Source organism: Canis aureus, chromosome 7 (assembly GCF_053574225.1).
Source record: "Canis aureus isolate CA01 chromosome 7, VMU_Caureus_v.1.0, whole genome shotgun sequence".
Lineage (NCBI taxonomy): Eukaryota > Metazoa > Chordata > Mammalia > Carnivora > Canidae > Canis > Canis aureus.
In genome coordinates this window covers 50,516,292-50,529,722 of record NC_135617.1, presented here as the reverse complement: position 1 = coordinate 50,529,722, position 13,431 = coordinate 50,516,292, and the positions used below count along the sequence as shown (strand labels likewise).

At 36.1% G+C, this 13,431-nt stretch overlaps 1 long non-coding RNA gene across 13 annotated transcripts in view; it reads right to left on the bottom strand.

Annotated features, from left to right (window-relative positions):
- The window catches only part of LOC144316850 (uncharacterized), a 138,480-nt gene that overhangs the window by 106,734 nt on the left and 18,315 nt on the right, over positions 1 to 13,431 (bottom strand). For 9 of the 13 annotated variants that reach the window (XR_013382691.1, XR_013382696.1, XR_013382688.1 and 6 more), the window contains exon 2: positions 11,779 to 11,895. The exons of 1 other annotated variant lie outside the window; for it this stretch is intronic. This is a non-coding gene — a long non-coding RNA (uncharacterized LOC144316850). Of the gene's footprint in view, positions 1 to 7,452; positions 7,635 to 11,778; positions 11,896 to 13,431 lie in introns of all 13 variants that reach the window. 3 more of the 13 variants (XR_013382686.1, XR_013382693.1, XR_013382695.1) reach the window with 1 other exon arrangement.

The following is a 13,431-nucleotide window of genomic DNA, read 5'->3' as shown; positions in this document are numbered from 1 at the left end:
AAAGGGATAATACTCACTTTTTAGACCACCAGATATTTGATATTTACACATAATATTTATGTGTAAGTTTATGACTAGAGTACATCAATTCTTTCTCATGCTGGGAATGCAGTCTTTTTGGGGGAACTATTTGTTTCATATTTTGTCCATGTAATTTTGTTGTGAAAGTCCATTCACAACCACTGCCCTCTAGTCTCTGGCTTGTATACATATTAAAACTGGGCTGCTTAGAGTTCTCCACTTGTTTTTTTCTAACTAAAGCTCAAGAAAAAACAACTATTTTCTTTCTGACATGAGGTTGTGATTGTAGTGATGATTGGGGTAACATTCTAAGCTCCTAGGGATACCCATCTTGAGGAAAATTACCACACAGAGGATAGTAAAGAGGAAAGAAGGAATAAGATCCCTTCCTTTTTCATCATTTGGTTATACTAGTAATATTTCCCTATTTTGATTAAATTGTTTTTCTGTCCTTGTAATCAAAATAGTCCTAACAATGGAATAATGTGATTCATTACTCATTCAACAAGACATTTATTTAATACTTGTTATAGCTGATGATAAAAGATGAAAGCTAGTGCTAGAACTTATGACTTATCCAAGGAGATAAACACATTAAAATTACTCTAGTGCAAAAATAGTGTCTTAAATGCTGTGAGATACAAGAAGAAAGGGCAATTTTCAGCAAAATCAGAAACTTTAAAGAAACTCTGATATTGGTGCAAAATCTTAAAGAAGTTGGAAGATTGGAAGGCACATGGCTGGCTCAGTTGGTAGAGCATACAACTTTTGATATGTGGGTCATGAGTTCAAGCCCCACATTAGGTAGAGAGATTAGTTTTGAAAAAGTTGGAAAATAGGTAAACGGGGTAAAGAGCATTATGAGTAGGTGAATACACATGGGCATGGACCTGAGGGTGTGAAAGTACATTGTATAGTTTGGAGAATGGTGAATAACTTGACATAGCTAGAGCAGGAGGTGTCTCTGTGTTGGAGTAGTAACTGAAGATGATGCTTTAAATGTAGATAGGAATGGATTCCTAGAATGAAATGCTCTATTTTATGGGAATGTAACCATTGAAGAGCTTAGGTTTAACAAAGAGAATAACATTCTGTTTTTGAAGGAAATTCTGGAAACATGACAATTAGGAAAAAGAAAAAAGTACGCTGATGAATGGATGATAAAACAGCTGGAGATATCTGTTAGGATCATCTTACCATAGTGCCCATTAAAGATAAAGGGAGTCCATAATAGATGGTAGTCATAAAAATGGGGAAATTGATTATTCAGGATATTCTAAGTGTGAAATCGACACAAATATTCTCTTAATATCAAAGTTAGAGAGGAGCCTAGAATTATTTTGACCAAGCTTGTAGCTTGGTCAAAGCTAGAAAAATGTTGATATGATTTGATGAATTCCTTATGGAATACAGAACAAAGAGAAGTATACGGGAAAGGATGATACATTCAATCTTCAACACATTGAATTGCTGTGTTAGTGGAGCCTCCATGAGAAGAGGCCCAAAGGTAGTTAGAAATGTGTGGCTAGAGATTAGAAATGAGATTAGAAGGATCCCTGGGTGGCGCAGCGGTTTGGTGCCTGCCTTTGGCCCAGGGCACGATCCTGGAGACCCGGGATCGAGTTCCATGTCGGGCTCCCGGGGAATGTAGCCTGCTTCTCCCTCTGCCTGTGTCTCTGCCTCTCTCTCTCTCTCTGTGTGTGACTATCATAAATAAATAAAAAATAAAAAAAAAAACATTAAAAAAAAAAGAAATGAGATTAGAGCTAGAGAAATAGGTGGGGGATTCCTTAGACTATAGGTGGTGATGGAATGGGGGAGTAAGGTGGTTGTCCAGACATAATACATAAGTTGAGAAAACTGCAGACCCTAGAGAATGTTAAACTTTATGGGACTAGAAAAAATCAGTGAACGTAATTGAAAAAGAATGGATGGCTTTTCAGGAGGGATGATGATCTGAATTCACATTCCTGACCACTTTTCTTTGCCAGCTCTTTGCTGGGCATCTCAACAAATAAAATAATCCTATTAAATGAATCCAGAGGAAATTACTTTGCTACCAGGACTTGAGTTTCTCAGAAGTGAAAGGAAAGACTTTCAATACTCGTGGAAAGAGCAAAGCCTGGGATGAAGACCATGAAATAACACCACCTCTCTGACATCAGTTGGGGCAGGAGGAAAGTGCACGTTCTCACATATAATGTCAGGTGCTGATGATGGCTACACAATCCTGTTGGTGTCAGTGGCTCAGGAAAGAGTCTCTCTTAGTGGGCTGCACAAACATTTCAAGTTGTGGGAAAAAGATACTCCTCCTCAAGTTATATTTGAAGAAGTCTAAAACACTAAACAGTCTTCATCATATGATTTAGTTATGCCACCTAACTTTATATACTGTTTTGTAGGGAAAAAGCTGTGATGTTTTCTAGGCATAGTAGTTTTGCCAATGTGGAAGAGACCCTACCATCCTGACACACAGGGATGTGGATGTAATCTAAACTCATAAAATGGCAATAAGATCCATTTTTAAAAGATCCCATAAAAACAGAGAAAGAGGCTAAGTTTAATATGATCAGGTGGTTCCTTGTGAGGCAAAAAAAACAAAAAAGAAAAAAAAAACTTAAGAAAAAAAGAAATGCAGCCTCAAGAGATGCAATTAGAGCATAAAAAGGGCTTTTAAAAGCCAGAGGAACATGATATTTGAATTATAAAATTCTGGCTTTTAAAAGCCAGAGGAACATGATATTTGAATTATAAAATTTAGTCTAGGAAAAAAAAAAAAAAAAAAACCAGGATGGTTGCTTTAGTGGCCAGAAAGAAAAACTGAAATTCTAGCAAGAAAACAAAATGATTAGAAAAGATACACAACAGAAAAAAAAAAAAAAAAAAAGAAAAGATACACAACAGAAAAGATACAGAAGAAGGAAGAAGACTCAAATGCCTACAGGATCTTGGTATATAATATAATCATCTAGATTATTGGATTTTTATTTTTCAAATACTGAAAATTGCCCATATCATTCGTGTGCACAGGTTGAACACAACCATATAAACATTACCTAGTACACTTAAACTTACACAGCATTATATGTCAATTATGTCGCAATAAAAAATATATATCACCCAGATCAAGACATAGATCATTATTTACAGCTCTAAATCTTTCTGTATGTTGTCTCCTCCCGGTCACCGCCTTCCTCCTGTCTTTTGTCACTAAGTCTTAGATTTGCCTTAATTTGAAGTTTACATAAACTCAATCATACTGTAGGTACTATTTTGTTTCTAGGGATTTTCTGTTTAACATTATTCTTATAAGATTCATAAATTTTTTTGTATACAGCAGCGATGTGTTTATTCTCATGATCGTGTGATTTTCTAATGCATGATTACACAATTCACCCATTTCACTGTTGACGGACATCTGAGCTACTGTTTGGAGCTATAATGAGTATTGCTAATATGAACATTCTTTACATACCTTTCAGTATATATGGTTATGCATTCTGTTTGACATATACCCAAATGGAATTACTATGTTAGAGATGATGCATATGTTCAGTGTTATGTGACACTCTCAGTTTTTCAAAATGGTTATACTAATTTACACACTGCAGTAAATAAGAGTTTCTTTTGCCCCACATAGTCAGCAACACTGGAAATTAGCAATCTCTTTATCAGTATTTTTTCAAGGATTTTATTTATTTATTCATGAGAGACATAGACAGAGAGAGGCAGAAACATAGGCAGAAGGAGAAGCAAGCTCCAAGCAGTGAGCCTGTCTTTATCAGTCTTTTTATTAGTCATTCTTTTGGGTGTATAGTGTCAACTTATTATGGATTTAAATTTGCATTTCCCTGATTAATTATTTTGAACATCTTTTTATATTATTATTAGATATTTGAATATCTTTTTTTTGAAGTAACTCTTTGAGTCAATCTAACATCCATTTTTTGCATTGCTTTCTATTCCTTTTTCTTAGTAATTTTGAAATATGAGTAAGAGTACTTTGTCAAATATATACATTGCAAATATCTTTTCTCACACTGTTGATTGTCTTTTTACTCTTTTACTAATCTCTTTCCTTGAGTTGAAGATCTTAATTTTATTTTAATCAATAAATTTGTGAGCATAAAAATTCATGAGCATATAGAGGAGTGACATCAGCAAGATGGGGGAATAGGAGTTTTCTACCATCTTCCTCTCAAAGAACACTGATTTTGACAATCAACCACAGATGACAGTACCTTTGTAGAAGTATGGGAGTCTAGAAGAGAAGTTGGGAACATTGTTGGAGAAAAAAAAATCTGAGACTTGAGGCAACGGGAGAGCTAAGAGGAACAGTTCCATTTTACTCATATCTACCTTTCCCCAGGAGCACAGTTCAGTACCAAGAGAGACCCTTTGGCCCACAATTTCTCCCACTGGGGAAAATGAGAACATGTGACTGACTGCTTGGCTTCTCCAGTGTGTGGAACACATCCAAAGAGACCTATATATTTCTTGCACCATCAAGAATACACCATCCCCAGTGCTACATGACTGGGGAGTTGGGGAGAGGGCAGGAAGTGGTTGGGAAAATAGCAACCTGAGCTCTTGGAGGGCATCAAAAAGAAGAAGATCCTACTGTTGTGGGATCATTGACTACGATGGTCAAGAAAGAATCCCTGAGATATTTAACAGTGGAACTTAGTAAGTTTATTTAAGTAACATGAGGACAGAACCCATGGGCAGAAAGAGTTGTGTTTTGCTGTATGGAGCTGGTGGTTATATGCTTAGTGCTCAAGTGGGAAGAGATGAGCAGACAGTATTAGATCATAAATGTTTCCTTTGAATATCTACTCATAAAGCTACTTTCATAAGATTTCTCTGGTACTTATCATTTAGCTTAATATTAACTATCACTGAGATGTACAGGCTTACATGAGACCTTTTATGAATTTAGCAACCCCCCAAGAAAAGTAGCAATCAGCACATATTTGATCCTTATCTGAACTATAGAGGCTATAGGTCAGCCTTCTGGGCTAAAAGTTATTTTTCTGCTTCTATTCCTCATCATTACTATATGCTTTCTGAACACCACCAGAAAGTCTGCCATAGCTGCTGGGCTTGTCTTGACTATGAATTCCCCCAACTGACTCACAGGTTTCCCAACATTCTGTGTATCTCTCTCTCTCTCTCTCTCTCTCTCTCTCTCACACACACACACACACACACACACACACCACATGACTGGCCCTGTGCATGCTTCTGAGGGTGACAAACATGATTTGCAAATGGCTAGTGAGAGCATACAGAAAACTGCCCTGACTCTGGGATTTGGAGAAAGCACAAAAATTTGAGCAGTTATCAAACAGGAGGCTGTCATCACTGAGCCAGTCTTTGCAGGATTGAAAGAAGGCACATGAGCTCAAGCTTAAGAATTCCCTCACAAGAAAGGACAAATGTGGAGCAGGAATATCCAGAGAAAAGACCTGAAAAAGCCTTCAAATTCCTAGCAGGGCTGGCAGAAGGCATTTCTTTCCTAAAACCAGACTGTAGAAAATGGAGATGACTGAGTCTTCAAATGAGAAAACAACAATGCAAGAGCTCAAGGAACATGGAAAATCAAGGAAACATGACACCATCAAGGGAACACAGTGGTTTTCTAGTAATTGACTGCAAAGAAATGGAGACCTGCAGCTCCCTTAAAAAGCACTTCAAAATAGTTTTTTAAGTCAACTCAGTGAACTACAAGAAAGCATCAAAAGACAATTAAATGAAATCAAGAAAACCATGTGTGAACAAAATGAGCAGTTTAACAGAGAGACAGAAATTATTTAAAAAAAAAAAAAGAACTAAACAGAAATTCTGGAGCTAAAAAAAACCGTAAATGAAATGAAAATAATGTGATAGTCTAATCAGTATACTTGAAAAAGAATTTGTGAGCTTGATGATAGTTCATTGAAATGATCCCCTAAGAGGAAAACAAAACAAAAAAAAATGAAAAAGTGAAGAAAGTCTGTGTGAACTGTGGGGTAGTATTAAGAGCAGCAGTTTGTGCAGTACTGGAGTTCCAGGAGAAGAGAGGAAGAAAGGGTCAGAAAGAGTCCTTAGACTCAGCTCTTAACACATACAGAATCTAGTAATTCCCCCCCCCATTTCCACCACTATTTTTCCATCTTTTCTAGACTAGAAGAGTGTAAGTAGCCCCCCCTTATTTTCTATTCATGTATACTCCTATCTTTATAGCTTATCTTCCACATTGCAGCCAAGCTGACCCTTTTACAATGTAAATCACATCAGTTCAATTCCCCAATTCAAAACTTTTCAACAGTTTCCAACACTTAGAATAAAATGCAAAGTCATTGTTGATGAAGAGTTGTTGAGGAAGAGGAAAACTGAAAATATAGCTATTGATTTGTAAGTAATGATCATCTGATTTTCTTCTATGAGACAAAAAAGAAAACCAACCAACAAACAAAAAGTACATAATCTAGTTCCTCTCTACCTTGCCATGCTCCTATTGCTTACTCATCTTTATGTATATTATTAAAGTATAATTTTCTTTTGTGTTCTTTCCTTTGATATGTTAGGAGAGAGACTTTTATATGTAAAGCAATAGAGTATTATATAGTGATTGAAATTGTATTCCCTGGAGCCCAATTGCCCAAACTGAACGTCAGTCTCCTACAGATGTGATCTTAGGTGATCTTGAATGATTGTCTGTGCCTTAGTTTTCTTCCAATGTAAAAAAGGCTTACTAGTGGTAGTTATAAACAGAGTTGTGAGAATTTATTTTTTAAAAGATTTTACTTATTTATTTTAAGAGCAAGAGAGAGAGAGCACACACATATGAGCAAGGGAGGCAGAGAGAGAGAGAGAGAAGCAGAGTTTCCATTGAGCAGGGATCCTGATGCAGGGCTTCATCCCAGGACGCTGGATTATGACATGAGCTGAAGGCAGACACTTAACCAATTGAGCCATCCAGGCATCCAAGTTGTGAAAATTAAACAAGGAATATATCCAAAAAATTAGAGCAGTGTCTGTACTTAGTAAGTGTTAGGTAGATATTAGTTATTATTTCCTCCTAGTTTGTATTATTCTAATTTTCCTATCTCATTCTGGTGGTTACAGACATGCAGTATTAAATCCCTAGTTGAAAGAAAAGACAAAAGTTTTGTTTTGATTGGTTGTTTTCTTTTTCTCTTTTTCTCTCTTTTTCCTGGACTTTCTCTCTATCTGGGCCACTGAGTATTTCCAATTGAAGTTATAATTCCTATCCTCCTTATCAAGAGTTTCAGCAGATCTTTGTGTTTGACACTCTTTTATTTACTTGATTATGATAATGTGAATAATTTGTTAAGTTTGATGAAGGAAAGAAAGATAAATAAGATGTACGGAATCTTTCTTCAAAAATCATAACCTCCAGAAGGAAAAATATATAACAATACTTACAGTTTAAATAAAAAGAAGAAGAAAGGGTGCCTGGGTAGATCAATAGGTTATGCATCTGCCTTCAGCTCAGTTCAAGAATCCCAGGGTCCTGGAAACGAGCCCTGAGTTGGGTTCCCTGCTCAATGGGGAGCCTGCATCACCCTCTCCCTCTGCCTGCCACTTCTCCAGCTTGTGCTCTCCTTCTGTCTGTCAAATGAATAAATAAAAAATAAATCTTTAAAAGATAGAAGAAATAGGTACCTAAAGTGAAGTTTCCACAAAGTACTATGTGAGCTTAATTGAAACAATTATTTCTGAATAGTTGCCCTATGGAAAGTGGCATTGAAGCATGGTGTTTGAGGAGGAAAATGTGAGGAAATAAGGACATATAATAAGGAATATTTTAATGTAAATTATTATAAATATAAATATGAGTTTAACATAATAACATTATATCAGAGGAAGAAGAGCATTCTAATACACAAGAGCATCATAAATAAACCTTTGATAAAGCTGAAAAATGGCCATATGCATGAGGCACAGCAATAAGTAATTGGGATTGTAGCCTTTAAGTAGAAGGATCTCTAAATAATTTGGAAAAGTATGTTGGTATAGAATATAGTAGGAGCCAGTTTGAACTTTATAGTCAAAGGAAAAATACTGCAGTTGAGGAAAACTGGTCAGTGATAGTATGTAAGGTGGCTTGTGTGGGGGAAAGATTGATGGCATGGTGACCAAATAGGAGACTGTCCTAATCTGAGAGAAAGACAGTTTGAACTAGGGTTTTAGCAGCAACAAAAAAATAAAGATAAAAAAAAAATAAAGGTAATATCAGTGAGTCTTAGAAACTGACAACATGTAAAGGATGAACCGGAGGGGAGGATTCAATGATGCCTGAGAGTTTAAGACTTGGAAATAGGGTGTCAGCAAGAAAACTCAAGGAGAGGCCACTTGGAAATGAGGGTGAAGAGTTGTTTCTTAACATGCTGTATTTTTGGGGCATCAAACATCCATCTACCAATGGGTAGTACGTTTTCAAGTCCTGAAACATAAAGCAAAGGTTAAAATTGAAGATGTAAGTCTTAGTCTTCTGTAGGCAGTGAGAGCTGAATTATTAAGGATAAAAGTAATTTCCAAGGGAAAACTGTGGCCAAAGGAGCCTTGAGGCAACCCACAAGAAGCAAAGCTATAGAAGTAGGTCAGATAAAGTAGAATAACACAAGTACAGAGTCACTATTGACAGGGAGGATTTCAGGACTAAGTAGTTGATCAACAATGTAAAACTCTCAAAGAGTTTTTGAGGAAGAGGGAAACTGAAAATAGAACCATTAATTTGTAAGTAACAGGGGCACCCAGGTAGCTCAGTGGTTGAGCATCTGCCTTTGGCTCAGGTCGTGATCCTGGGGTCCTGGGACTGAGTCCTGCATTGGGCTCCCCGTAGGAAGCCTGCTTCTCCCCCTGCTAATGTCTCTGCCTCTCTCTGTGTGTCTCTCATGAATAAATAAATAAAATCTTAAAAAGATTATAAGCAACAATCACCTGATTTTCATCTATGAGATAAACAAGAAGCCTGGGTCACTGGGAAGTATGTGGAACTAGCATAAGCAATTCAAAAACAATTTTTTGGAAGACCAATCTATTGAGTTTTCCCTCCAATCTGATGAAGCGAAGGGGACAATTCAGACAGCAGGCCTAAAAGAACTGGAACCAGGTGATACCAGATGAATACAAGAGGATTCAGACAAAACCAAGAGGGAAACCTGAAAGCAGAAGTCAGTTTTTAAGGGAGTTTGCACTCATTAGCTTGGGCAAGGAGAGAGTCCTGAAGGACACAGTCATGATCTGGGTGGAGGTGAATAATTCTGATGTGGATAGAAAATACCACTGATTTTATCATGTTTTTGGCTTGTCATCTCAGCTTCAACCTAAGGTCCCTCCATGGTGAGGTACATGGCCAGGAAATTGGGAGAAGTGTCAAAGAAGTCCAACAGAAGACTGTGTGAATTAAAGTTTTGACAACTTCTTAAAAATATCAACACTGTGTCAACTGTAGGAGTTTAAACACAACCAAGTGTGCTTATAGGACTATTAGGCTGACAGAAAATTCTTTGCGAGATGGAGAAGCTTTCTAGAAAAGAACATATCCCAAGTGAAGAAGCTATTATCATGAATAGACATGATAAAAGCTTACTGGTCAGAAGAAGTAGTGATTCAGGGCACAGAATTAAAATTAAAAGAGCTATTTCAGTAACACCTCTTGAAATATTTAAGCTCAGTAAGTACTTTAACAGGGTGTTCCCAAAATGAAGGGAGGCATTTCCCTTCATCTGCTAGATATATAATGTGAGCAGCATGGCCACTTTGGTACATCAGAGTTAGTATCCTGTGGAGGTGTTACGGAGGAGTAGCATGGACCCTGGATCCTTGTGGAGCAGTAGCAGTAACCACAAGTCTTTTATGGCAACAGGGACTCAGTGGAAACAGGCTTATTTGTGAATGCATATGAAATATGCATATTAAAACTGCCAGTTCCTCTCCCCCCACATCTAATGTATGTGTGTATGCACGTGCACACACGTACAACATGTACTCACATGGATTTATGCAGATGTCTCAGAAATAGGTCCTGTTTTACAAGGTATAGTGGGTACATCAGTAAAATTTGAGTCATTTTTATTAAGGTGCCCTGGTTTGCCCCATAGGCTAGTAAGGCACAAAAAGATTTGGGTTACATGTATAATTGAACATTCTCAGATTTCCTAGCAATTCCTGCTATAGAATAGAACTGAATTATACATGATGATAGCTGCCTTTTCAAATCAATGGGCTGTAGCTGTTATAAGGGCTCACTGGCAATGCTTGTGTCAGACAACACTAATTGGGTGTTCCTAAAAATGAATTGAATCATGAAATATGTTTGAGAACTTCTGGATTAAAAAATGGACCTAAAAAAAAAATGGACCTAAAACTATTTATTAAAGACATTCTTAGAGGCTTTCAGGTGCTAATTGCTGATTGACTCTAAGAGAGGATAGATTATGGAAAGTTACAAAACTTTGGCAATGAACCCTTTCTTCATAGAGCTTTTCTTGGAACTAGTTTTCCACAGAATAGATTGAGAAATGCTCCTCTAATTAGATGCAAATTACTTTGTAGGGAAGACTATTTACTGCTAATTCCATCCTCCCCCCCAAAAAATCTTTAATCAGAATGGAAGAAATAAAAAATGGCAAGAAGATGGAAATTTCACAAAGTAAAGATACTTAAACATTGTAATCTAACTGAAACGGAACATCAAAATTCAAGAACGCCCATGGATAAAGATATTTGCCATAAAAAGGTGACATGAACACAGTATGTACACAAAATTTTGTTGACTGGATATATGAAATTTTTATGGTAACATTCAAACATCAGTAATAGAGATTTTACAAGCTCCGGCATGTCAATATGCCTTTGGTTATTTAAACTTAGGGAAGGAAAATTAAATAAATATTTGACTCATAGATTATAAAACGAAGACTGATGAAAAGCTGTGTAGACCTTGAATTAAAATGAATTGTGATTTGAGCACAATATAGCAATATGCTATAAGATATAAGGTAATACACATTTTTGAACTAATAAGTCCATCTTTATGAATTTATCCTAGAACGCAAAAAAAATAAAGAACTATATGAAAAGTCATGTATAAAAGATTTTAAAATAATAAAATTAGAAACAATTTAAATCTAAACTGACATTAGTTTGGATTCCAGCTCTATCACTTTACTGTGTGATCTTGGGACAGTTATATAACTTTCCAGAGCTTCTATTTTTAATCCATCAAATGGATATTAATAATAATGCTGATCTCATAAGGCTTTTGTGAGGATTAAAGTTAATATATATAAAGCAGCTCAGAGTTTCACACATAATAATTACTAAAAATTAAATAAATAAGGGAATGGATTTATCATGTGTGATAGAAGATAATAGAGTATTTTCTAGTTACTATGAAGGCTACATAGGAACACGGAAAAATTTGGTCTTTAGTGCTAAGTGAAACTTATAAGCTTTGTATAATAAGTCCAGGGTAAATCATATGTAAAATTATTGGTTTTATGCAATTTTGTGTATTTATCATCATTCTTTTATAGGTACTTTTCAGGCATCCCTTGGAGATATTGGAGACCATCACAATAAAGTGAATATTACAGTAAGATGAGTCAAATCATTTTTTTTGATTTCTCAGTATATATAAAAGTTATGTTTACAATACATTGCAGCCTGTTAAGTGTTCAATAGCATTATGTCTAAAAAATGTACATATATTAACTAAAAATATTTAATTGCAAAATTACTAACCATCATCTGAGCTCTCAGGGAGTCATAATCTTTGCTGGTGGAAGGTCCTGCCTCAATGTTGATGGCTGCTGCTGAATCACGATTATGGCTGCTGAAGGTTAGGGGCTGCAGCAATTCCTTAAAATAAGACAACAATGAAGTTTGCTGCATAAGTTGACTTTTTCTTTCATGAATTTTTTGTAGCATCTGGTGCTATTTGTAACATTTTATTCATAGAATTTCTTCCAACCTCTTACCATGAATCCTATATGTCCTTAACAGCATCTAGAATGATGAATCCTTTCCAGAACATTTTCAATTTACTTTTCCAGATCCATCAGAGAAGTCACTGTCTATGGCAGAAATAGCCTTATGAAATGTATTGTTTTTTTACCTAATAAGACTTGAAAGTTGAAATTACTTCTTGATCTATTATTTACAGAATGGATGGTATATTAGTAGGCATGAAAACAACATTCATCTTAATGTATATCTCCATCAGAGCTCTTGGGTGACCAGTGCATTGTCAATGAGCAGTAGTATATTAAAAGAAAGCTTTTTTCCTGAGCAGCAAATCTCAACAGTGGGTTTTATATGCGCAGTAAACCATATTGTAAACGGAAGTGCTGTCATCCAAGCTTTGTTGTTCCATTTATAGAACACAGGAAGAGTAGATTTAGCATAATTCATATGGACCCCATTTTCAGAATATCAAATGAGCATTGCCTCCAACTTAAGTCACCAGCTGCATCAGTCCCTAACAAGAAGGTCTGTCCTTTGAAGCTTTAAAGTCATGCATTCATTGATTTCTCCTCTCTAGCTATGGAAGCCTTAAATGACATCTTCTTCCAATGTAAGGCTGTTTGATCTACATTGAAAATCAGTTATCTATTGTTTAGTGAGGTCACCTTCATTAATTCTCTTGGCTAGATCTTTTGGATACCTTCCTGCAGCTGATACATCAGCACTTGCTGCTTTACCTCACATTTCCATAATATAGACATGGCTTCTTTCCTTAAACCTCATGAATAAACCTCTACTAGCTTCAAACTTTTCTTCTCTAACTTCCTCGTCTCTCTCAGCCTTCATAGAACTGAAGAGAGTTAGGGCCTTGATCTAAACTAGGTTTTGGCTTAGGGTAATGTAGTGACTAGTGTGATTTTCTATATAGATTATGAAAGCTTTCTCCATATCAGCAATAAAGCTGTTTTACTTTCTTATCATTCATGTGTTCAGTGGAGTAGCACTTTTACTTATTTATTTTTAAAGTAATCTTTTCACCCAACATGGGGCTCAAACTCACAACGTGGAGATCAAGAGTCACTTGCTCTACTGACTGAGCCAGTCAGGCCCCCCGGAATACCACTTTTAATTTTCTTTAAAAACTTTTCCTTTGCATTCACAATTTGGCTAACTGGAACAAGAAGCCTAACTTTTGGCCTATCTCAGTTTTCAACATGCCTTCCTCATGAAGCTTAAACATTTCTAACTTTTGATTTAAAGTAAAATGTGTAACTCTTCCTTTCACTTAAGCACTTAGAAGCCATTCTAGGGTTATTAATTGGCCTAGTATCAGTATTGTTTTGTCTTGAGGAATAGGCCTAGGAAAGGAAGAGAGAAGGGGGGAATGGCTTGGTGGGTGGATAGTCAGAAAATTTACAATATTTATGGATT